This window comes from Musca domestica, unplaced genomic scaffold, assembly GCF_030504385.1.
Source record: "Musca domestica strain aabys unplaced genomic scaffold, Musca_domestica.polishedcontigs.V.1.1 45, whole genome shotgun sequence".
Taxonomy (NCBI): domain Eukaryota; kingdom Metazoa; phylum Arthropoda; class Insecta; order Diptera; family Muscidae; genus Musca; species Musca domestica.
The window spans coordinates 1,485,652-1,512,026 of record NW_026712335.1 but is presented as its reverse complement, the minus strand read 5'-3'; the positions used below and the strand labels follow the sequence as shown (position 1 = coordinate 1,512,026).

Genomic DNA, 26,375 nt, shown 5'->3' with positions numbered 1-26,375 from the left:
GTTTCCCTACCGAAACCGCCACTTTGGTTAGAAAATCGAAAAAATTCGATTATCTGAAATCAGTTGGGAATATAAGGCATATATAGCCAGAAAGTACTCCTCGAGACCTTTCATTTAAGACCCGCCTCAATGACGCAGCTAGCATAGTTTTTGTGCAATTCAGCATTTTCCATGCAGTTTCCCTACCGAAACCGCCACTTTGGTTAGAAAATCGAAAAAATTCGATTATCTGAAATCAGTTGGGAATATAAGGCATATATAGCCAGAAAGTACTCCTCGAGACCTTTCATTTAAGACCCGCCTCAATGACGCAGCTAGCATAGTTTTTGTGCAATTCAGCATTTTCCATGCAGTTTCCCTACCGAAACCGCCACTTTGGTTAGAAAATCGAAAAAATTCGATTATCTGAAATCAGTTGGGAATATAAGGCATATATAGCCAGAAAGTACTCCTCGAGACCTTTCAGTTAAGACCCGCTTCAATGACGCAGCTAGCATAGTTTTTGTGCAATTCAGCATTTTCCATGCAGTTTCCCTACCGAAACCGCCACTTTGGTTAGAAAATCGAAAAAATTCGATTATCTGAAATCAGTTGGGAATATAAGGCATATATAGCCAGAAAGTACTCCTCGAGACTTTTCATTTAAGACCCGCCTCAATGACGCAGCTAGCATAGTTTTTGTGCAATTCAGCATTTTCCCTGCAGTTTCCCTACCGAAACCACCACTTTGGTTAGAAAATCGAAAAAATTCGATTATCTGAAATCAGTTGGGAATATAAGGCATATATAGCCAGAAAGTACTCCTCGAGACCTTTCATTTAAGACCCGCTTCAATGACGCAGCTGGCATAGTTTTTGTGCAATTCAGCATTTTCCATGCAGTTTCCCTACCGAAACCGCCACTTTGGTTAGAAAATCGAAAAAATTCGATTATCTGAAATCAGTTGGGAATATAAGGCATATATAGCCAGAAAGTACTCCTCGAGACCTTTCATTTAAGACCCGCCTCAATGACGCAGCTAGCATAGTTTTTGTGCAATTCAGCATTTTCCATGCAGTTTCCCTACCAAAACCGCCACTTTGGTTAGAAAATCGAAAAAATTCGATTATCTGAAATCAGTTGGGAATATAAGGCATATATAGCCAGAAAGTACTCCTCGAGACCTTTCATTTAAGACCCGCCTCAATGACGCAGCTAGCATAGTTTTTGTGCAATTCAGCATTTTCCATGCAGTTTCCCTACCGCCAACACCACTCTGGTTATTCGTCCTCGTCGGGAAATTGGGTCATTTTCCTGTTAAATTAATTTAATTAGTTAATTTAATTTAAATTAATTTAAAAATACGTTGATTTATCCAAAAAAAATGGTAAAAATCATTAATATTAAAAAAAACTATTTTTCAATTAACCCCTTGCGCACCAACACATTGCATTTATATTTTACAATTTATCTTCACGGGCATAGTGTCGATCACCTCAAGCAAGCGCTTCGCCGGAGATGTGCCAAAATACCTCAGAGCAACATTCGGGCAGCGTGTGACGGTTTCATTGGCCGTTTGAAGGACATAATTAGTGTCAAAGGTGATCAATTCGAACTAATCTAAATTTACTCTAAAATTTGATGGTATTTCCGAAATTTTTTTCTTTCATTGAATAAAATATAAAAAAATTAAAAATTACGGTTTGAACTTGTCGCAGTTTTTTTTTATCTCACCCTCTGCAATACAATTTTTGAAGATCCACGGAGCCCATAAAACGCAAAATTAACATCCGATTCCATTCAGACTTGGTACATCGCAATATTTCCATCAACACAAGATCTTTTATAAAGACGGTAGTGATCGATCCATTCCTATTGGTACCGCCCCCACAAACGTAAAATCCGAAAAAAGATCCAGTTCTTTTCAAATTTTACACATCCTATTATTTCTACTAACACAAAATCTGCTGTGAAGAAGGGATATATCAGTCCATTCCTTCTGATACCTCCCTCCACAAAGGGTCAAAATGTTGAATATCCATGAAGCTCATAAAACGCGAAATTAACATCCGATTCCATTTAGACTTGGTACTTCTCAATATTCCCAACAACACAAGATCTGTTATAAAGATAGCAGAGATCGGAACATTTCTTCTGGTACCTCCCCCACATAGGGTTCAAGATTTTCAAAAACGAAACGATCAAAGAAAGCGAAATAAGCATCCACATCTCTCTTCAAATTTCACACATACACACATTTTTGCTAACACAATATCTGTTGTGAAGAAGGTTTATATCGTCGAAACCCTTCTGGTACATCACCCTATGAGAGGTCTCCATAGGGGCTTCCAAAATATAAAAAATCCATATTCGAAATCAATTTCTAAAGTCGAAAATCAGAAACTGATTTTAAATATGGGCTTTTTATTTTGGAAGACCACAGATAGACCTCTCATTTGGTGGCATTACCTTATCCCCATGTATCGTAGTTTTGAAACAATGAACTATAATATTGACGCATACTTAGTATGGGTTGCTGATGGCAATTTAAAGGTTTTATTGTATTGGTCTTATAATTTATTACATTTTTCGTCAATCGTATATACTTTTATTATTTTTATTAAAAAAATGTAAATAATTAAAAAATAAAATAAAAAAAAATGTTAAAACTGTTTATTTTCCAATACTGTTAACTTGCTAACAGATCACTGTTAATAACATTACAATTAATTTTCTCAAAAAAAATACAATTTATCTTCACGCACATAGACTAAAGGTCACGTACCATCCGATTTCTTAATGAACTGTATTAATTCGGTTTCTAGGTGCATTGGGCTGGACTTCCACCCAGCAAAAACCGCCAATAAGAAATAATTATATTTTTAATTATTTTTAATTTTTATTTTATTTCCTGTGGGAATGCAGAAGGTATTTTGTTTACATTACGTCTTTATAGAGGTTATTTGACTCATAAAGTTTGTACTGGATATTTGCACAGTTTCCATAATGCCACCTTCAAATAATTTGAAGACTTTTTTAAGCTACGGGTTTTCAGAATACTTGTAAAAATATCATTTATTCTCTGGAATATTGTTAAAAATATGTTTTTATAATTTTATAATCCGAAATTCGTGAAAGATTTAATTGGACCTTTAATATATATTTTTTTTTTCATTTATCTTTACATCTTTCTATTATACTTTCACATACGGACTTTCTCTTACCATCTCAAGTGTAAAACTAAAAAATTCATTTGCTGGGATTTCATTCAGCACCACCCACTAACAAATGACGTCGACGACGACGACGAACAACAATAACCTAACCCAATTTCTTGCCAGTTGAATGTTAAGCTATTCGCTGAACTTTGTCGTAGTGTTGGTTTTCAACGTCCTAACTACTCACCCACCATTCTTCCGAATGGTTATTCTATATATTTTTATAACCTTTTGGTCAACTTATACCACCCCCATTTCCAAGTATTTATGGGTTAAAATATCTCTACATGTATTTTTTACGTAACATACATCCATACATATGTACGTATGTATGTACGTAACACACAGTATATGACGTCCGTGTGTCTGCCTGCAATTGCGCTGACAATGTGCGTTAATTCTGTTTACAATTCCCCCAAGTATTTAAATACTTAACAAATACCTCTTGCTCCTCGTGTGTGTTTTTTTACTTTTCTTTTTTTAATTCTTTTGGGAAAAGGAGAATTTTCCCCGTCGTCTTTTCTACTGGGGTGGGGAAAATAATGTAAGTGTGTATGTTTGTATGTGGACTTTGAGTCTTGGAAAAAATGAAAATGTAAAGGTTAATTTTGTTATGGGCCACCGAGTGTAAGTTTCTTAGTGTGTGTGTGTGTGTGAGTGAGTGTGTGTATCTTCGTGTGTTTTCGGTTGGAAAAGCTTTATTTAATTGGCCGTTTAATTGCAAAAGTGGTTTCAACGAAAAAAAGAAATGTATTGAAGCATAATGTTTAATTTATATTCCTTAACGCTTGATACCAGACACTTGGCGTTGAAAAGTTCGTCTAAAGGGAGAAGTGGATCCAAATTTAGATTTGAGAGGAAAGTATTTTTTTTTTTTTAAATTATTTAAAACCCTCTTAAAGATTTTCTGCCTCAAATGCTCAACGAATGCAATCTAGATATAGAAGGTCTGCAGAAATCCTTATATCTTTCAAGGTTCTTAGAAGATCTAAGTTTGGAGGAACTATAGAAGGTTTAAATCAGTACAAGACATATAAAGAGAAGACATTTAAAAGCGTTTATGTAGAAGTCTGGTGTTGAAGTCGGGTGGGTCTTCTATCTGTAGAGCACCTATGGAAAGCTTTGGTTCTATCGAAAACTTGTGGAAGGTCTATCATCCACAGAGAACTAATTAAAATCTTTTAAACAAAAAATGAAGTCTATTTTAAATAATAAAATAATGGATCGATTTTGCCATCGATTATTTGCCAGGCAATAGCTTTGGAATTTTGCACAGGATAGGGGATATTTAATGATATATACTAAATATGTGTGCAAGTTTAGGTCCTGATTTTCCGTATTTTGGACGTTTCTAGTCCAATTTCAAAAAAAAAAACTTAACATTGTTGGAGGGTATATTAAGATTGTCATTGCGTTTGTAATACCACATAAAATTCTATGCCGATTTAGCGATGTCCGTCTGTGAAAATCACAAAAATTTTACTCAAATATGTGTTTCGTCTACAGGATTTTTGATATTGGAAATTGGTTATATCTCTCCACGATTAGGTATAGCCCCCATATAACTGTACTTCCTTATTTTCGGTATTTTGCTGATTTCAGCTACATTATTCACCAGAATTGTTTCAAATTTCGTATTTGCAGTTCTTTATGGGTACTACAGCCTGTGACAGAAAATTGTCTGTGCATGTCCAGGTCTTCGTATAGTTCCCATATAAAGGTACCTCCCCATATTCGGAATTTTGATAAAATTAGCGACAAATTTCGTATTTGCACTTCATAATGGGTACTACAGCCTGTGGCAGAAATTTGTCTGTACAGCCGCAGGTCTTGGTTGGCTATGCAGATCCAGGTCTTCGTATACTCGTCATATAACGTAACCTTTCTATATTCGGTATTTTGATAATTTTAGCGACATTATTAACTGTAATTGGAAAATTTTGTATTTGCAGTTCGTACAATAGCATGTGGCAGGAAATTGTCTGCAGGTCGAGGTATTCGTAGAGCTCCCATATAAAGGTATCTCCCTATATTCGGTATTTTGGTGATTTCAGCAGCATTATTAACCAAAATTGTTTCTAATTTCGTATTGGAAGATCTAAATAGGTTCTACTGCCTCTGACAAAAAATTAGTTATGCAGGTCCAGGTACTTCTCTCTATTCGGTATTTTGCTGATTTCAGCGACATTATTCACTAGAATTGTTTCAAACTTCGTATTTGCAATTCGTAATGGGTACTTCAGCCTATGGCAGAAAATCGTCGGTGCAGGTCCAGGTCTTCATATAGCCCCCATGTAACAGTACTTCTCTATATTCAGTACTCTGCTGATTTCGGCGACATTATTCACCAGAATTGTTTCAAATTTCGTATTTGCAGTTCGCAAATGGGTACTACAGCCTCTGACAGAAAATTGTCTGGGCTTGTCCAGGTCTTCGTATAGCTCCCATATTTTGATAAAATTAGCGACATTATTAACCGGAATTGTTTCAAATATCGTATTTGCACTTCATAATGGGTACTACAGCCTATGGCAGAAATTTGTCTGTACAGCCGCAGGTCTTGGTATAGAAATCCCTATATTCGTTATTTTTAAGATTTTTACCAATTTTTTGTTTTTTGATAATTTTCCAATTCGTTCCAATTGATGGAAGATATTTGGCCCGGCCGAACTTACTGCTCTTTAATTTTTTTTGGAGACGGTATGAAGTTCTCATTATTTTTAGCCTTCTGGACTCCAAAATGTATTTGAAGTTGTTCCATATGAAGTAGTGAATTCACTGTTTGTGTTGAAGGAGTCCATCCAGATCTGTAAAGAACTTATTTGTATCATTTGTAACTGCTCTGGTCAGCCTGGTAGGCATCTTGATCTAGTGGTTCTCTCGTTGGACCTCCCTTTCTAGATCGTATATGTTCTTCCTGATGCGCCTGGGTGTGGGGAGTTTTATCCACCATATGATGGTTTGGATGACCCCCGCAATGGAACCCAATCAATTATTGCAAAGAAAGGGTAGTGTATTTTTGTGCTGACGTACGGAAAGGTACCCTGTCGCAGTTCTGAGTACAGCATTTTGGCAGGTCTGGAAATTTTTCCACTGCCTGTCACTTCGCAGACCACATTAATGCTGCAAAGCTGACCACGTAAAGCTTATCTGCACCCCAAGTGCTGACGGCCAGCGCCTTGAAGACCATGTTCCTACCGTTCATTTTTTCGCAGATGGCTGCGAGGACGAGTTGAGTATACTGTTGAATATGACCCCAATAATCTTGGGGTAGTTCTTGGTGGGAATTAAATTTTCCTCGACCTGTAGCTGTGTCCTCATCTCCGCAGACCATGTAGCAAAGAGTGTGGTGGTGTACTTAGTGGCGAATATATTTTTATGTTCCTCGCGTGGAAAATGAATACAAATAGAACATGATCTCAGCCAACGTTTTTATTCGAATTCGTTCCAAATATCTGCTGAAATTTCCGTTCCATATTAGAATTCTTCGATTTCTGTACAAATGTTGTATGGACGTGGTCGCCACAATCGAGAAGTTTTTCTAAGAAATTCCCGGCCTCGCTCCAGATTAGCTTTGTAGGGTTTATTTTTTAGAGATTTTTCAGAAAGTGTCCAGAAATGCAAAAAAAAACAGGAAAATTTGCAGAGATTCTTAAAAAAAATAGAAAATCGGTACAAATTCTAGAAGAAATTTTGAAAATTCAAAAAAAAAATCGAAAAAAAATCGGAGCCCTTGGAATAAAAATTGTTATGTGGGATAATGACAATAATAATAATAATAGTAATAATAATAGTAATAATAATAATAATTACCAGTAACATAGATATTAACAACATCAATCTCGGTAATCAAAATAGTTTACACTAAATTACTCTGATTGTATGTGTGTGTATGTCTCTCTGTGTGTGTACGGTAGTTAACTTGTTCACCTAAATACCTACTTTTCTAATTATAATGCTAATTAATAACTAAATGAAAAACTTGCACACACACAGACATACTCCCGCACTCCTACACTTAATCCCCCGCACACATGAACTAAATAAAGAACTATACACCAACACACACATATATGCACACAAAGGATTATATTTACAACGACACATGTGTATAGAATATAAAAATATTTTGAAATTATTTTCCCTCTCGACATCCTTAAACACACACACATTCTGCCCAGCATTTTGACATTTTTAATCTCAGCAAAGTAGGCGCAGTGATTTTGTTGGTGTTCGTTGTTATTGTTGTTAGATTAAAATACAAAAAGATGTGGGTGATACAGTCACCTGGATATGTCAAGTAACTTACATCATTATTTTTATGGGGGGGGGGGGGGTGGGGAGGATGTCAGCGGAGTGTGTTTAATTTGCATAATGTTTTCATTGTGCAACAAGTTTTACAACGGAGTATATATTTTTTATTAATTAATGGAGGGACTATAACAAAAAACATGATGTAGGGTTTATATTTATGGGAGTTCGATAGGGTAGGATAGCTAATGTGATCCTTGAAATTCCTTTCTAAATTTCGACGGCAAATTTCATGAAAAGAAGCAACGACTTTTTTAGAAAGTTGATGTCAGGGACAGCCTTAATTCGGGGACAAATTTTGAATCACGATTATGTAATTAGAAATAAGTCAGAAATGGATACAAAACTAAAAATGTTCTATCCGATTCAATCATTTAAAAATTGATGGATTTTGACACATATAACCGAACTCAACCTAGGATCGAGTGTGTCAAAATCTGTTCAGATATACATAGCTCCTTTTGCCTTTTTACACCAAAAAGCCCTCAAAATTAAAGATTTACGGAGGAGGATATTAGTAAAACCATTGCACAATGGACCCATATCCAGTATTTCGGTCCAAAACCCAATTAGTACCTCTTAGTATTTTTCGAGCATTTATGGTAAACATTTCCGAAAACACCTCCATATCACAATTCCAGATACCAACAGAGACCTCAATCTTAAATTGATGGATTCCAGGCCTATCCATTCACTCAATACCTAATTTAGTACTGTTCGTACAATTATCGTACACATTTCCCAAAGCTCCACCATATCTAAATCCCAGATCACAACAGTATCAGATCATCAGTATCAATTTTTTAAAATTCCAGATCCATCTTTCGGAATACTTAGTATTTTTAAAAAAAAAATTTTACACTTTTCCCGAAGCACATTCCAATCTTAACCGCATACACCAACAGTGACATCTATATCAAATTTCTGGGTTCCAGTTTTATCCCTACACCGAACTTTCAATTGAGTACATTTTAGCACCCTTCGTACAATTATAGTACACATTTCCAAAACAACCTCCATATTTCAATTCCAGATACCAACAGAGACATCAGTATCAAATTTCCGGATTACAGCTCTATTCTTTCACCGAATTCCCAATTTAGTACATTTTAGTACTTTTCCTACAATTATAGTACACATTTACAAAACCACCTCCATATCTCAGTTTCTATCTAATCTAAAACTAGATGCGTTATCAACCACAGAAACCAACAGTGACTTACATTTCAAATTTCAGGATTCCAGCTCTATGCCTTCACCGAATTTCCAATTTAGTAAATTTTAGTACTTTTCGTACAATTAAAGTACATATTTCCAAAGCCACCTATATTGATGCCAGATACGAATAGAGACATCAATATCGAATTTCAATTCCTTCACCCTATACTCAGTTTAGTACCATTTAGTACTTTTCATACAAATATAGAACGTATTTCCAAACCACCGCCAAATCTCGAACCCAGATACCATCACTAATCTAAGTATCAAATTTCAGAATTGTATCTCTATGCCTTAACCCAATACCATATGAGTATAATTCAGTACATTTCATAGAATTATAGTAGACATTTCCGAAACCACCACCATATGTCCAGGCTACACATGAAATGTGACCCTACTACCAAATTTCAGATTTTAAGCACTATTTTTTCACCCAATACCAAATTGTACCAAATTTAATACTATTTAGTATTTGTAGTAAACATTTCTAAAACCACCTCTTTGTCACAAACCCACCACCAACAGGGACCGCAATACAAATTTTCAAATTACCAACTTCATCCGTTCACCCTAAACAAAACTTTTCCAAATTCAGTTCCATTTAGTACTCAGTTCCCTGACTTAGTACACATTTTCAAAACCAACCTTGATTCTCATAAAAAATGTCAAGTTTTTAGATTTATTCGTTCAAATAATACCAAATGGTACCTTTTTAGAAGTTTAGTACAATTTTAAAACTTTTCGTAACCTTAAAGTTTGAACTTGCAAAAACTCTTTTGTACATTTATCCTGCACTCCATCAGTGACTCTCATTTCGAATTTCTCCTTATTTCGAAATTTAGGGAAAACTACCTCCTATATCCCAATTCTACACTCCGCCAGTAATGACAATTTCAAATATCAGGATTCCTGCTCCATCCGTTCCTCCAAATTCAAATTGTACTAAATTTTGTACCGTTTAGTACTTTTCATATACATGAGTACACATTTCCAAAGCTGCCTCCTTACATCAACTCCACTCATCACCCTTGATTTCCATTCGAAATTTCAAGTTTTTAGCTCTAACCTTTCATATGAAACGAAATGTTACCAAATGTAGTACACTTTAGTACCGTTTGTACACTTATAGATCGAATTTCCAAAAACACTTTGGTATATCTATTATACACTTCATCAGTGACCCTCATTAGAAATTCAGGAGTTCTAGCTCTACTACGTCCTCAAATACAAAGGATACCATATTTAGTACCTTTTTAATACCCTCCAGCACAGTATAGAGGGTATATTAAGTTTGTCATGTAATACCTCGAAATATAGATTTTAGACCCCACAAGGTATATATCAGGATAAAATTCTATGTCCATCCGTCAATCCGTCTGTGGAAATCACTCTATCTTCCGAAATGAAGTAGACTGATCAAATGTATATTATGTCTGCAGGACTTTTGGTATTGAAAATGGGCCATGTAGGTCCACGTTATATTTTAGGATTTTAGCGAAATTTTTCACCGGAATTGTTTCAAATTTTGTATTTGAAGTTCGAAATGGATACTACAGCCTAAGACAGAAAATTGTCTGTTTTCAGGTCCACGTCTTCGTATAGCCCCCATATAACCGTACCTCCCGATATTCGGTACATTAATGATTTTAGCCACATTTTTCACCGGAATTGTTTCAAATTTGGCATTTGAATTTCGTAATGGATGCTACAACCTAAGACAGAAAATTGTCTATGCAGGTCTACGTCTTCGTATAGCCCCCATATAACGGTACCTCCTGATATTCGGTATTTTGATGATTTTAGCGACATTATTCACAGGAATTGTTTCAAATTTGGTATTTCAAGTTCGTAATCGATACTACAGCCTAAGACAGAAAATTGTCTGTGCAGGTCCACGTCTTCGTATAGCCCCCATAAGTTTCGCATTTGAATATTGTATGGCTTATGACAAAAGTTACCTATACAGGTCCATGTCGTCGTATAGACCATAATATAACAGCTACATTCGATATTTTTTTAGATTTTAACAGAATTTTTAACGGATTTTATTGTTTAGGAGAATTGTCAAATTCGTTCCAAATGTTGGAGGGTATTCAATGTTCGGCCCGGCCGAACATACTGCTTTTTTACTTGTTAATACTTAATATGGTACTCTTTGTATTTTTCACTCTTGATCCTAAGGGGTCACATAAGGCTGGGTTTTTGGAAATTCGTAGTAGAACGAATAGTACCTTTTAATACTTTTCGTTCTAGTACGAATTTTCAAAAACTCAGCCCTTCGGACCAAGAGTGACCCTCACCCGAACTTTCAAGATTCTAGTTTCAGCCGTTTCGTCTGGGCGTTCACGAATCATTAAGTCAGTCAGTCGGTCAATCAATTACTTTTCTCTTTTATTAATATAGATTGTTGTTGTTTTTCAAAGAAATTCCTCCAATATTATCCAGATTACTTTATGAATTTGTCGATATCGCCACCTCCTTATCCATATTTGTAATAATTTTTATTATTATTGTTAGTATATTTATATAACTTTTATTAATTAACCAACCAAGTGGGTGGGTGGTGGTTATTGTCATGGCAGTGCAGTGTAATTATTAATATTTCTATTTTTTTTTTCTCGAATATGAATCATTTATTATGGCCAAAGCTAAAGGTTACCCCCTATCGAAAGAGAGAGAACAAACAGTATTTCGAAGATAAGAATCCATTGCATGGCAAACATTTTAGCCAGGCCGATCGATGGTGGGTTAAAATACCAATTGCACTTTAGTTTCAATTAAACATTTGTGGTATTAAGGAACGAGTGTGTCATCAAAAAAATAATAAAATAAAATAAAAATTAAAAAAATTCTTAACTCCATTGGCCAAGACAAAATTCGCCAGCCGCGATGAAAGCACAAACGACCGGAAAAGAACGTTGCCTCATTATTTTGCTGTTAACAGCCATTCTAACTATTCTCATCATTCTCATTTATCAGCTATGCAAATTGCTAATGTGGTTATGAGTTGTGAGTGAATTATTTATTTATTTTTTTATTATTTTAAAAAATGTTTTTTTTTTTGTTTTTTGGACTCCATCATTTGAATCGTCCTCTTATCGTTAATGTTTTTTTTTTTTGTTTTCCTTTTTTATCTTTCGAATTTAAATTATTTTTGTTTCAATATTTACCTTTGATACTAAATTCTTGACAACATCAATCAACACAGCTCTCTCCAGATAAATGGTTGGTAGCTAATATCGTGAAATGATTAATTGATAATTGGGACTTGAGATAATTCAACCTCTTGGAAAAATAAGAGAATCAAGAGTGTCACGTTATTCCAAACGGTAACACAATTTCCAATATTGATATGGTTAATCTGCAATCTTAGAAGACAAACAGAAAAATTGTATTGAAAAAATCAACAAGAGTTGAATTTGAGCATAGACCACCATACACACCTGCTCAAAAGAATAGGTACACTCACTAACGACCCGAGAAATGAATCTATTTATATTAATAAAAGAGTAAATTAATTGACTGACTGACTTAATGATTCATAAACGACGAAACGGCTGAAGCTAGAATCTTCAAATTTTTGGTGAGGGTTACTCTAGGTCCGAAAGGGTCAGATAAGGCTGGGTTTTTGGAAATTCGTTCTAGAACGAAAAGTATAAAAAAGGTACTGTTGTTTCTAGTACGAATTTCCAAAAACCTAGCCTTATGTCACCACTTTGGACCATGAGTGGCAAATACAAAGGGTACCATACAGGGTGAGATAAAAAAAAACTATAATTTTTACATTTTTTTAAATTTTTCTGAATGAAAGCAAAAAATGTGGGAAATAGCATCAAATTTTAAAATAAATTTAGATTTGTTCGATTTGGCCAATCAAACCGCCACACGCTGCCCGAATGTTCCTCTGCGGTATTTTGGCCCATTTCCGGCGAAGCACTTGCTTGAGGTGATCGACACTTTGTATTTTTTAGTGCCAACCTTGCTTTCCGAAATATCCAGACCCAACGGGTCTGTATCCAGAGATTTTGCTGGACATTGTGCGCTGGAAATAAGGCGAGGACCCCCTTTTTTGTAAACATTCTTGGGTGGCGCGTGCTGAGTGCGATGGTTCTGGGTCCAGTTGGAATGTCCAAGGTCTGCGGACAAAAAGATTGCGTGCCCAAGGTTTTAATACACCCTCCAGAATAATATTCGGCATTTATTCTGATGCCACGGTCGATTAACACGAGCGGAGATCGACCATCGGCTGTTATGACGGCCCACACCATCACCATGGCCGGCGCTTGAGTTCTGGTGAGCAACCGAAGGTGCACATTTTCAGCTGACCTCTTTGGCAAGTAAACAAGATCCTTTTGTTTGTTTACAAACTGCTGGACAACGAATGTTTTCTCATCGGAGAAACCCAAATTCGGCCAAGCAAAGCAACTCCTTAGCTCTTTTGGGTCTATTTTCTTTCCGTTGCAGTGTAAGTTCTTGCACTTTTTGGAATTTCAATGGCTTTACCTCGAGCTTATTTTTCAATATTTGCCGAATGGAATATTGCGATATGTTCAGCTCTCGAGCCATTTTTCGATCAAGTCGCTTCTTTACTTTTCGAATCATTTGAATCGTTTCCAGCTCCGTCTTCCTACTTCCCTCTACTTCCCAAACCTGACCAAATTTTAAGAATATACCTCAATCAGTTCCCGTAATTTTTAAATGGTAAAAAATTTGGTACATTTTAGTACTTTTTGTGCCTTTATTATTCGAATTTCCAAAAACCCTTTGGTTCGTTTATCCTACACAACATCAAAGACTCTCCAAATTTCAAATTCCCAGCTCTTTCCCTTTCCCATATGCCAAATTTAATTCCATTTAGTACTTTTCGTATTTTTTAGTACATATTCCAAAACCACCAGAATATCTCAACCCCACCTAACGAAAAGTGACCCTAATACCAAATATCAGATTTCCAACTCTATTTCTTCCTCATATACTCAATTTAGTACCGTATAGTACATATCGAACTTTTTTACTACATTCCACATTCACCAAAACCCTCTTCAAACCTCTACCTCACGCCCCAATACCAGCCTTTCAAAATTCCAGCTCCATCCGTTTACACAAACACAAATTGTACCAAACTTAATCCCATTTAGTACAGTTCTTACACTATCCAACCCGGGTTTCTAGACCCACCTCCTTATATCAACCATACTCCGCACACTTAATTCTTATGGCAGATGTCAAGATTTTAGCTCCATCTTTGCACCTAATATTTGATATTAGTACCATTTATCCTACATACCAGCCAACCAAAATCTAAATTTCAGTATTCTAGCTTGCCGAATACATTGGATTCCATTTTAGTACCTTTTAGTAGTGCACTTCGAATTTCCAAATAACCAGCCTTATCTCACCAATATTGACCTACAAGCAAAATAGCAGCATTCTAGCTTCAATCGTTTCCCGTGGGCATTGATGACTGTCAGTCATTCACTCATCACTGAGCTCTTTTATATAAAAAGTGTGATTTTTATACCCTTATATACTACAGCATAAAACAGAAAATGCGCCGTGTAGGTCCACGTCTTCGTATAGCCCCCATATAACGCTACCCACCGATATTCGGTATTTTGATGATTTTAGCGACATTATTTGCCGGAATTGTTTCAATTTTGGTATTTGAAGTTCGTAATGGATACTACATTCTAAGACCAAAAATGAGCCATGTAGATCCACGTCTTCGTATAGCCCCCATATAACGGTACCTTCCGATATTGGGTATTTTGATGATTTTAGAGACGTTATTTACCGGAACTATTTCAAATTAAGTATTTGAATTTCGTAATGAATACTACAGCCTATGCCAGAAAAGTATCTGTGCAGGTCCACGTCTTCGTATATCCCCCATATAACGGTACCCACCGATATTCGGTATTTTGATGATTTTAGCGACATTATTTACCGGAATTGTTTCAATTTTGGTATTTGAAGTTCGTAATGGATACTACAGCCTATGACAGAAAATTGTCTGGGCAGGTTCATTTGTAACCCCCATGGTACCTCCCTATATTCGGTATTTTGATGATTTTAGCTACATTATAAACAGATTTTTTTTATGTTTCGCATTTGAATATTGTAATAGCTTGTGACAAAAGTTGCCTATGCAGGTCCAAGTCGTCGTATAGACCCTAATATACGGCTACAGTCGGTATTTTTAAGATTTTAACAGAATTTTTAACGGATTTTATTTTTTTGAAAGTTGTTAAATTTGTACCAAATGGTGGAGGGTATTCAAAGTTCGGCTCGGCCGAACTTACAGCTTTTTTACTTCTTAGGTATTATCTATTTGGCAACACTGGTCTAGACAGCTCACACACGTTTAATGTTTCCTTTCACTGTTAAAGATTTTCAGTTTGATCTTTTATTTAATCAAAACGCTTGCACATCATTGAATTTATCGATCCCACTTCGATCGAGTCAATTCGATTGACGCTTATTGAATCATTTACTCGTGAGATACCGGCCGAAATATTGAAAAGAGCGGATGTTGACACAGTCGCGGTCATCGTTTTGCATATATGGACTGTGGCATCAGTTCGAAAGGATTTCATGTATTTTTCTGATTTTCATGTTAATTTTTGTTGAAAAGCTTATCTAAAGCTCTTAAAAAATCACCCTTTACATACAAATTAACACTAGATTAGTGATTTCCAACAAAATAGGTTAGCATCACTGTTTGTTTACATTGATATTGTCTAGTTCACTCTCTTCGATTATTAGTTGTTTTTGTATTGCTTATGTTTGTTGTTGTTGGTTTTTTTTTATTAATTCCCCAACGTAAATAAATGAGTGAGAGGGAGAGATTCAGATAAGGCCCCCCTCATACAAAAGAGCTGAGATAATTTACCATGAATTTGAATCGTCCACCCCCTCCCCCAAATCAATTAATGATTCGTCAAACAAACACACACACAAAGTCATACAGCAATCACGAGAGAGTGAGTGAGTGTGAGAGCAAACTCTTTTTTTTTCATTAGTTTGCCACCACTCTGTGGGGGCCTCTTTCATCTTACCAATTGTTGTTTGATTATTTCAGTCATTCGACGGTTTCTTTAGCAGACGGCCGAGATTTTGTTTGTTCGTCGTTCGTTCGTTCATTGTTAACTGACGAAGGAGAAGAAGAAGAAGCGTATGTGTTGCGACGTGGTTGTGTTTTACGTTATGCTGTTGTAGCGTTCACGCGTTCTTATTTATTGACGCGTTGTCAAGAGGTAGCAGCAACAATCAATTACTTCCGATTTTGTTTATCCCTCGTCTGCTTGAGAAGATATTTGTCACCTATTTTTTTTTTCGTAGTTGTGCCCTCACCTTGCCTTCGTCATCAGTTTTCGGCCACCACAAAGAAGAAACAGAAGAAACCAAAAACAAAAAAAAAAAAACAGCTGATGATGAAAAAGAAAATGTTTCTTTGAAAGCAACGACAACGTCAAAAAATACTAAGAAATAATCGGAAAAACAACTGATTTTCATCGCGTGTTTCTTGGTTTTTACCTTCGCGTTTGCCGTTGAACGTGAACGTTGTGCAAGTGTGTGTGTGTGTGTTTTGTGAATATTTTGAAAATATCGGCTCACGCGTGACCGACAAGCATATGTTAATGCCAGCGTGTTGTGTTGTGTTGTCGTTGCTGTAGTTGTTGTGCGGTTCGCTGTGCGCGCCTTAATGTTAAGCTTTCACGTTGTAGAAAGTGTGTGATTGTTTTTGTTGTTGGTGTTGCTGTTATTATTTTGTTGTATATTTTACTTATCAAACACGCCCGTTTGTTGTTACAAAACGGCGTCCCCCGAAGTACTCCCCATCGTCGTCGTCGTCATTGTCAGCAGACATCGCGTATACGCGACGTACTTACATACGTACGCTGTCGTTGTCCTCGTTGTCGCATTGTATTGGGTTGTGTTTTACAATCTCAACAACGCGCTAACTGTGTATTAGAGTTGTTGTTGCTGTTGTTTTGTTGTTGTGCTGTGTTGTTCATTGTGGTACATTGTATGCATTATTAAACTCTGGCGGGCCGTGCCGTCTCTGTACGGGTTTCCTCGTTCCCCTACACCTTTGATTGTTGATCGAAGGCAAACAAAAACAACAACATTACCTTAACACCACTACGTCGACGTCTTCCACGACTACTACCAACCCAACATCACCAACAGCCAGTCATTGCTTGGGTTTTTACACCCTCCACCATACTATGGAGGGTATATTAACTGTGCCATTCCGTTTGTAACTCCTCGAAATACCCATGTCAGACCCAACATAGTATATATATTCTTGAACAGCGTAAAATTCTAAGTCCACGTTTTCATTATACCCCCATATATAGCGGTACCTCCCGATATTTGGTATTTTGATGATTTTAGCGACATTATTCAACGGAATTGTTTCAAATTTGGTATTTGAAGTTCGAAATGGATACTACAGCCTAAGACAGAATATTGTCTATGCAGGTTCACGTTTTCATATAGCCCCCATATAACGGTACCTCTCGATATTCGCTATTTTGATGATTTTAGCGACATTATTCTATGGAATGGTTTCAAATTTGGTATTTCAAGTTCGTAATGGGCATTACAGCCTATGACAGAAAATTGTCTGTGCAGGTCCACGTCTTCGTATAGCCCCCATATAACGGTACCTCCCGATATTCGGTATTTTGATGATTTTAGCGACATTATTCAACGGAATTGTTTCAAATTACGTATTTCGAGTTCTTAATGGGAACTACAGTCTGTGACAGAAAATTGTCTATGCAGGTCCAGGTTCTCGTATAGGCCTCATATATCAGTACCTCCCTATATACGGTATTTTGACGATTTTAGGTACAATACTCACGAAATTATTCAACGGAATTGTTTTAAATTTGGCATTTGAAGTTCGAAATGGATACTACAGCCTAAGACAGAAAATTGTCTGTGCAGGTCCACGTCTTCGTATAGACCCCATATATCGGTACCACCCGATATTCGGTATTTTGATGATTTTAGCGACATTATTCAATGGAATGGTTTCAAATTTGGTATTTGAAGTTCGAAATGGATACTACAGCCTAAGGCAGAAAATCGTCTGGGCAGGTCCACGTCTTCGTATAGCCCCCATATAACGGTACCTCCCAATATTCGGTATTTTGATGATTTTAACGTCATTATTCACCGGAATTGTTTTAAATTACGTATTTCGAGTTCTTAATGGGAACTACAGTCAATGCCTATGTAGGTCCACGTCGTATACACCGCAATATAACTGCTATATTCGGTATTTTTAAAATTTTAACAGAATTTTTTAAGGATTTTATTTTTGAAAATTTCCAAATGCGTTCCAAATGGTGGAGGGTATTCAAAGTTCGGCCCTGCCGAATTTACTGCTTTTTAACTTGTTCTGTTTTATCAATCTACCAAACGGTGTGCTCCCATTGTTGTTGCTGGTGTTTATACAGTGTTCCACAAAAGTTTACACCAGCTGCTGGCGACAGCGTCAGCAGCAGCAGTCAGGCCTTTTACAACGTCAGCATTTTTTTCTGTTGTTATTTCTTTATTTTGTTTTATTTTATCTTCAACGTGGTAGTTGACTTGTTGTTTTTTGTTGTTGTTGTTATTATTCAGTACACACAATATGATTTGTACACACATAGAGGTATCTACATACTTATTTGTTTTCTTATACCTACCTTGATATAAATTCAGATATCAAAATATTGTTAGCTTACTTTGTAACAACAGCAACAACGACGACGACGTCGACCAGAACAGCTAAAATAAAGTTAATTGGGAATTAAAAATCATTCAATTAAGCAAAAGTTTGTAATTAATATTTTTATATAATGAAATAATGAATAATTTTTTTAATAACCGGTATGAATCAAAAATTTTGACATCGGGATACCGGACCAACAACTCAACCAAAATCTCCTTACTAAAAAAATGGGTAAGACAGGCCAGTGCCTGCTACTTCGTCAGCGAAAGGTCCTTGTCATTCCGTTTGTAAAACCTCGAAGTATACATTTTAGACCCACGATATATATATATATATATATATATATATATATATATATATATATATATATATATATATATATATATATATATATATATATTTATTTATTTATTTTTTTTTTTTTTTTTGATTAGCATAAAATTCTGTATCGATTTAAGGATGCCCATCCGTCTGTCTGTATGCCCGTCTGTGGAAATCACTCTATATTCAGAACGAATTGGAGTAGGTTGATAAAATTTTACTCCGATGTTTTTTAGGTCTATAGGATAGGTATTGAAAATGGGCTATACTATATTGGTCCACGTTTTGGTATAGCCCCCATATAATGTCACTCCAAATTTGCTCTAAATTGGCAGCATATGTTCACATTATGTAAGATACATACTTGCATAGACCTACAGTGGTCTAAATTTCGATATAGTGCTCATATAGATGTTTAAAATTGCAGTTTGGAATTGCTAATGGGTACTACCTCCTATAACAGAAAATTGCACATATAGGTACCAGTCTTATTCGGTATTTTTATAATTTCAGCGACTTTATTGACCGGAATTGTTTAAAATTTCGTTTTTTTCAGTTCGTAATGTGTGCTACAGCCTGTGACCGAAAATTGCGTAAGCAGGTCATTGTCTTCGTATAGCCTTCATATAATTGTACCTCCTGATATTCGGTATTTTGATATAGTGCCCACATAGCTATTCAAATTTGCAGTTTGAAGTTCCTAATGGGTACAGAAAATTGCACAAACGTTTCAAATTTCTATTTGAAGCTCCTTATATGTACTACAGCCTATGACAGAAAATTGTCTGTGTCTGAAAATAGAATATGCAGGTCCAGCAAGTCTTCGGATAGCCTCCAGGCCCAGGTCTTCGCTACCTCTCTATATTCAATATTTTGTACTGGCCTGCGTAATACGACTGACATTCGTGCAATGTTTCAGAATTCGATCTTCAGCCGTCTATAGAAATCACTATAGCTTTTGAGCAAATGGATGTTATTACTGTTGTAGTGAACTCTTATTCTAATTCGAATATTTCCACTCTCACTCTTATTCACCAATGTTCTGTCGAACCGAACTTTGAATATCATCCACCATTTGGTTATATTAGGGCCTGTAAGACGTGGACCTACATAGGCATCGTTTGTCATTAGCCATTACCATATTCAAATTCGAAAGTTGAAATAAACGGTGAATAATGTAGCTAAAATCATCAAATTCCATATATAGGGAGGTACCGTTATATCGGAGTTATAAGAAGACCTGAACCTGTATAGACAATTTTCTGTCACAGGCTGTAGGTTTCATTACTAACTTCAAATACGACATCTCAAACAATTTCGGTGAATATTGTACCTAAAATCGTAAAAATACCGAATATAGGGAGGTACTGATATATGGGGCCTATACGAAGACGTGGACCTGCATAGACAATTTTCTGTTACAGACTGTACTACGGTGAATAATGACGCTAAAATCATCAAAATACTGAATATCGGGAGATACTGTTATATGGTGGCTATACGAAAACGTGGACCTCCACAGACAATTTTCCGTCTTATGCTGTAGAATCCATTACGAACTTCAAACACCAAATGTGAAACAATTCCGATGAATAACGTCGCTAAAATCGTCAAAATACCGAATATAAGGAGGTATCATTATATTATATCATTATATATACGAAGATGTGTAACTGCACAGATAATTTTCTGTCTTAGGCTGCAGTATCCATTTCGAACTTCAAATACCAAATTTGAACAAATTCCGATGAATATTTTCGGTAAAATCTTCAAAATACCGAATATCGGTAGGTACCGCTATATGGGGGCTATACCAAAACGTGGACCTATGGTGGATGGTAAAAAAAGAGTGGATAGTAAACTTCATGCAAAACTCTTTCTCATCAACAGAGTAAAAACGAACAAACCTGAGCTCTGGTTTTGGGTATTGCATTTCGGTTTGGAAAATGCACCACTTGATATAGCACAAAACGGTATCACCCGATTTAAGGTTTCTTTGGAGGATTATAGTGTTCCCAATAAAAAAAATGAACAAAACACTTGCAAAGAACCATCCATATAGGTCCGCACTCCCATATAACGATACCTCCCGCATTTTGATGATGAGTCCTCATTCTCTAACGGAATTTTTAAAAAGCAGTATTTATAGTTCGTAAACATTCATATCTTCGCTAGCAGAATATTGCCTATATATGTCATAGCCCCTGACATTCGAAATTTGGATTATTTCAACCACATTTTTCTACGACAATGGCAATCTTAAAAGATGTTACTTTATCATGAGGTTTATTTTTTGCTCTCACGTAAGAAAGAGTGGACTCTTATTAGAGCATCACCGGCGACATTAAACGTTTTTACATATTTTTATAAGTTTTTTTTTCGATTTTTTTAATAGGCAAGTCATACTTCACACCTTTCGTTAATTGTCGTCACTTTTCTTAATTGCTCAAAAAGTAAAATAATTATTAATTACAACACAACGTTACCCACAATTTATTATTACATAAAAGAGAAAAAAAATACTCACTCCCCCTACAACTACATGCGTAGGCGTTTCGTTTTTTATTCATTACGAAAAACCTTTGTTACGCTTTTACGTGGGAGGGGGCACCAACAACATTTAAATACCTGATTTTTTAAACCAAGAATAATTTTTTTTTTTTTTTTTTTTTTTTTTTTTTTTTTTTGAGCACTGTATCTACCTCACGAATATAATTGTGTGTATATGTGTGTGTTGGAGTGCCCGGTGTTTGGTTAATGTCTGGTTAACTTTACGAAATTACGCGGTTTCCTAACGCCTTTTAAAACAACAAATACGAACAGCAACGGCAACAACAAGTGATAACGATTATTCAGAGTAAATCCATTGAAATAGTTTTGTAAAACTTCAATAAAAGTGTTTATCTCTCTTTTTATTAAAATTTACAGAATAAATACCTAATCAGTGAAAAAAAAAACAAAACCAAAAAAAGTTAATTAAGAAATTGAAAATTTCCAAATATATCAACGAAAAATTACAAATACCTAACCAACTGATAAAAAAAAAATTGAAACTCACAAAGTTCGAACGTACCTCCATAGTTATCTTCCATTGTATAGTTTCCTATCTACTCTCCATCCAACTACAACAACAGCTATAATAACAACAAGTGACAACGGATAATGTGCCACAGACACTGCTAAAACAAAACCAAAATTCACTGCAACAGGTAAATTAAGCATTTTCGTGTTTCACTTCTTTTTTTCGTATCTGTCCAATTCATCCAACATTACCATCACCACCATCCATCCACATTTCCATCATTTGGGCCGCCAAGCCGCCACTGCTGCTGCGGACTTTGTTGTCGAAACAAAGAGAAACTATTTTTTGCGTTTTTTTCTGATTTTCATTTCTTTTTGTTTTGTTTTTGTGAAACAGTCATTTTGGCGATGAATCACCATGGCATGGTGTCTCTTTTTTTTGGCGAATTATACTTTGTCATGGCCATAGATAAACTACGAACCATGAATGTGTTACTTTGACAGTTATTTTTTTTGCTAATTTATCTGGTGGCTGCGATTTTTAGGTTTTGGGTAAAAATAACTAAAAAATGTTATTTAGATAGAAGATAACTTGGAAATGTTTAATATGAGAAGATCTGTTATAGATATACGTCATATGAGAACCCTCCCATATGTAGAAGTCCTTAAAGAGGCTTTATTTATCTATATAGTGAAAAAGCTAGATTCTTAATTTTTTTTCTATTCTTCGAAGGCATTGGGAAGGTCGTCTATACATTCCTGAGGTCTTATTTTTACAAGTCTTCTACACACAGAAGGTCTTTAGAAATTTGTCTATAGATCGAAGGCCTTTGGGAAGTCTTAAATATCTAGAAGGCCTTTAGGCGATCCAGTGTACATTAAAGACCTTTAGGAGTTCTCCTACACATAGAAGTGCTTCGGAAGGTCTTCTATACGTAGAAGTCTTTCAGGAGGTTACCTATACAGGGTGAGATAAAAATAATTGCAACAAAGTCAAACGCCAGAATTTTTACATTTTTTTTTTAATTTCATTGAATGAAAGAAAAAATGTCGGAAATAGCATTAAATTTTAGAATAAATTTCGATTTGTTCGAATTGGTCACCTTTGGCACGAATTATGACCTTCAAACGGCCAATGAAACGTCACACGCTGCCCCAATGTTGCTCTGCGGTGTTTTGGCTCATTTCCCGCGAAGCGCTTGCTTGAGGTAATCGACAATTTGGTATCTTTTTGTGCCAACATTGCTTTCCGAAATACTCCAGATACAATAGTTTAATGGATTGGTATCCGGAGATTTTGGTGGCCATGTGCGCTGGAAATGAAGCGAGGAACCTCATTTTGTAAGCATTCTTGGGTGGCGCATTCTGAGTACGATGGTGCTGAGTCCTGTTTGAATGTCCAAGGTCTGTGACCAAAATGTTTGCGTACCCATACACCCTCCAGAATATTTTCGCGATAATATTTGGCATTTATTCTGATGTCACGGTCGATTAATACGAGCGAAGAGCGACCATCAGCTGTTATGGCAGCCCACACCATCACCATGACCGCCACATGAGATCTGGTGGCCAACCGAAGGTGCACATTTTCAGCTGACCTCTTTGGCAAGTACACACGATCATTTTGTTTGTTTACAAACTGCTGGACAACGAATGTTTTCTCATCGGAGCGGTGAAAACCAAATTTGGCAGTTCACCACTTTCGGCCAAGCGAAGAAACTCTTTAGCTCTTTTGAGTCTATTTTATTTCTGTTGCGGTGTAAGTTATTGCACTTCTTGGAATTTCAATGGCTTTATCCCGAGCTCATTTTTCAATATTTGCCGAATGGAGTATTACGATTTGTTCAGCTCACGAGCCATTTTTCGGCCACTGCGACGTGGGTTTCGATCAAGTCGCTTCTTCACTTTTCGAACCATTTTCTGCTGATGTTGCTGTTTTTTTCGTTCAGTTCCTTGACGTCGGACTACGCCACCAGTATCACGATAACGAGCGCTGGTACGAGACACAAAAGATTTATTCACATTTTAATGCTGGAGTGCTCTAACGATAGCCACTTGTGGTTTTCCAGCCAAATATAAAGAAATCACACTATCACGCTTATCCGTTTTTTTACACAACGTTAAAATCGTTCTCCACTAATAAACAAACGTTGTTGGTGTTAATAAAAAAGGATTTTGCAACAACAAAACATTCAATAATTTCCTAAAACTTCGAATCATATGTTCAAAACAGATCTTCATGAGTTATTCTATCATTGCCAAACTTTCTTTGGCCCCTATACCCCACATTACACTCAAGAATCGGTTGGAAAATCTAGCACTATTTTGTTTCCCTTTATATTATATTGTTTTCGTATGGTTGGTTATTCACCTCGTTGTTTGTATTTTTATTGAATGGATTGTCGAGCCTGCAATTTGTTGTTGCGTTTGGGCTTCATCATGTGTTCATTGCACTTTTCATAATTAAAAACACAAACGTGAAATGTACTATTTGATAACAACAGTGGAGTGGGGTGATGACTGACCTGCTGTTATGAGATGGAATGAAAACGGTGATTGTGGGTGAGGCGGGCGGATAAAGAACAAAAATCACTTAAATTATTTAACATCTCAATGACCTCGCTCAATTTGTAGGAAGATGTGGACTAGTATACACAATTTATTGTCGTAGGCTGTAATGGATACTACAACCTATGACAAAAAATTGCGTATGCAGATCCACGTCTTCGTAGAGCCACCATATAACGGTACCTCCCAATATTTGGTATTTTGATGATTTTAGCAATATTATAGACCAGAATTGTTTCGAATTTCGTATTGGAAGATATTAATGGACACTTCAACCTATAACCGAAAATTGTCTATGCTGGTCCACGTCTTCGTATACCCCACATATAACGATACCTCCCTTTTTCGGTATTTATATGATGTTGGGGATATTTTTAATGGAGTTGTTTTAAATTCCGTATTGTGAAGGCTGTAGTAATCATTACAGCCTACGACAATAAATTGTGTATACTAGTCCACATCTTCCTATACACTACATAAAACAGTACCTCTCTTTTCGGTATTTTGATGATTTTAGGAATATTTTTTAATGGAATTGTTTTAAATTTTGTATTTGAAGGTCGTAACAGGTGCTGCAGCTTATAATGAAAAATTGCCTGTGTAAGTCCACATTTTTGTATAGCCCCCATATAACGATACCTCCCGATATTCAGTATTTTGATGATTTTAGCGACATTATTCACCGGAGTTATTTCAAATTTCCTATTGGATGTTCGTAATGGAGACTACAACCTATGACAGAAAATTGTGTCAATACAGGTCCTCGTCCTCACATAGGCCCAATATAACGATACCTCCCGATATTCGGTATTTTGATGATTTTAGCGACAGTATTCGTATTTGAAATTCGTAATAGATACTACAACCTATGACAGAAAATTTTCTATGCTGGCCAACGTTTTCGTATAGCCCCATATAACGACACCCCCCGATATTCGGTATTTTTATAATTTTAGAGGCATTATTCACCGGAATCTTTTAGAAATTTCTTATTTGATGTTCGATATCGGTACTATAGCCAATGCCAAAAAATTACTTATGCAGATCCTCATCCTCGTATATCCCCCATATAAAGGTTGCCATTTAGCCGGTATGGAATATTTTTTTTTTAATTTTTCAAGTTCCTTCCAAATGGTGGACACACTTAGTGCCGACCTTACACATTACATGGTAGTGAGTAAAGTAAGTTATTTTGCATTGTATTTTCTTAAGTAATAACTTAGTATTTTCCATTTTCTTGAAAGACAGAAGGAAGTTTACATTACCTTTTAATGAATTATTCGGCTCATGCAGCTCCCAAGTTATACTGGGTATTGTATAGTATATAGTTTAATAACCTTCATAGAGTGTATATTTTATTATATATACGGCCAACGGTTTGAGATCCTAGGTCTCTTTGGACAATATCCATTTCAGGACGTTTGGAGTCGATTCTGAGGTGTCCGTCCGTTCGAAGGTAGTATCCGATTTGATACAAACTTTGTACATCGCAGTTATATTATCAAAGCTCGGAGACGGTCAATTATCGGTCAACTCCTTTAGCTACCTCCACCACACAAGAGGTCAATATTTCCAATGAAAATAATTGGACTTTAATTTAACATTGTTCTTGCATGGAATCGCTGCTGAAATAACATTTTTCAACTCTATCCAGAAAACTAAATTACTTTTTGATATTTCGTCAGCCCTGACCTTCATGCTACCGGTATATTTTTAAATTTAATTCATACAAATTTCGGCCCTCGAATGTAACAACACCACCGCCGATACCACTTGTTTGCCGTTGAATTTCATGCAAAGCCAACACATTTAGATTTCCCAATCTCCGGCTGGCAGTAACCCCCCCACAGCAACAAAATTAACCACAAAACTCCAAGCATTAGATTCTTCTTCATCGTCTTCGACTCGATGGTGTTCAGTTCTTCAAACGTGCTCTGATAGATACGAACCCAACGCAGAAATTGGGTCAAAGTGTGGTATGACTTGATTTTGTTGTTGTTAGCGTT

The 26,375-nt window shown here is 36.1% G+C and overlaps 1 protein-coding gene across 7 annotated transcripts in view; it reads left to right on the top strand.

Moving 5' to 3' along the window:
* Positions 1–26,375, top strand: part of LOC101895891 (PAN2-PAN3 deadenylation complex subunit PAN3) — a 96,515-nt gene that overhangs the window by 37,019 nt on the left and 33,121 nt on the right. Inside the window, exon 1 of one of the 7 annotated variants that reach the window (XM_005180302.4) lies at positions 21,788–21,989. The exons of 5 other annotated variants lie outside the window; for them this stretch is intronic. The gene's annotated coding sequence lies outside the window, so the exon portion shown is untranslated. Of the gene's footprint in view, positions 1–21,787; positions 21,990–26,375 lie in introns of those variants that run through there. One more of the 7 variants, XM_020035656.2, reaches the window with a different exon arrangement.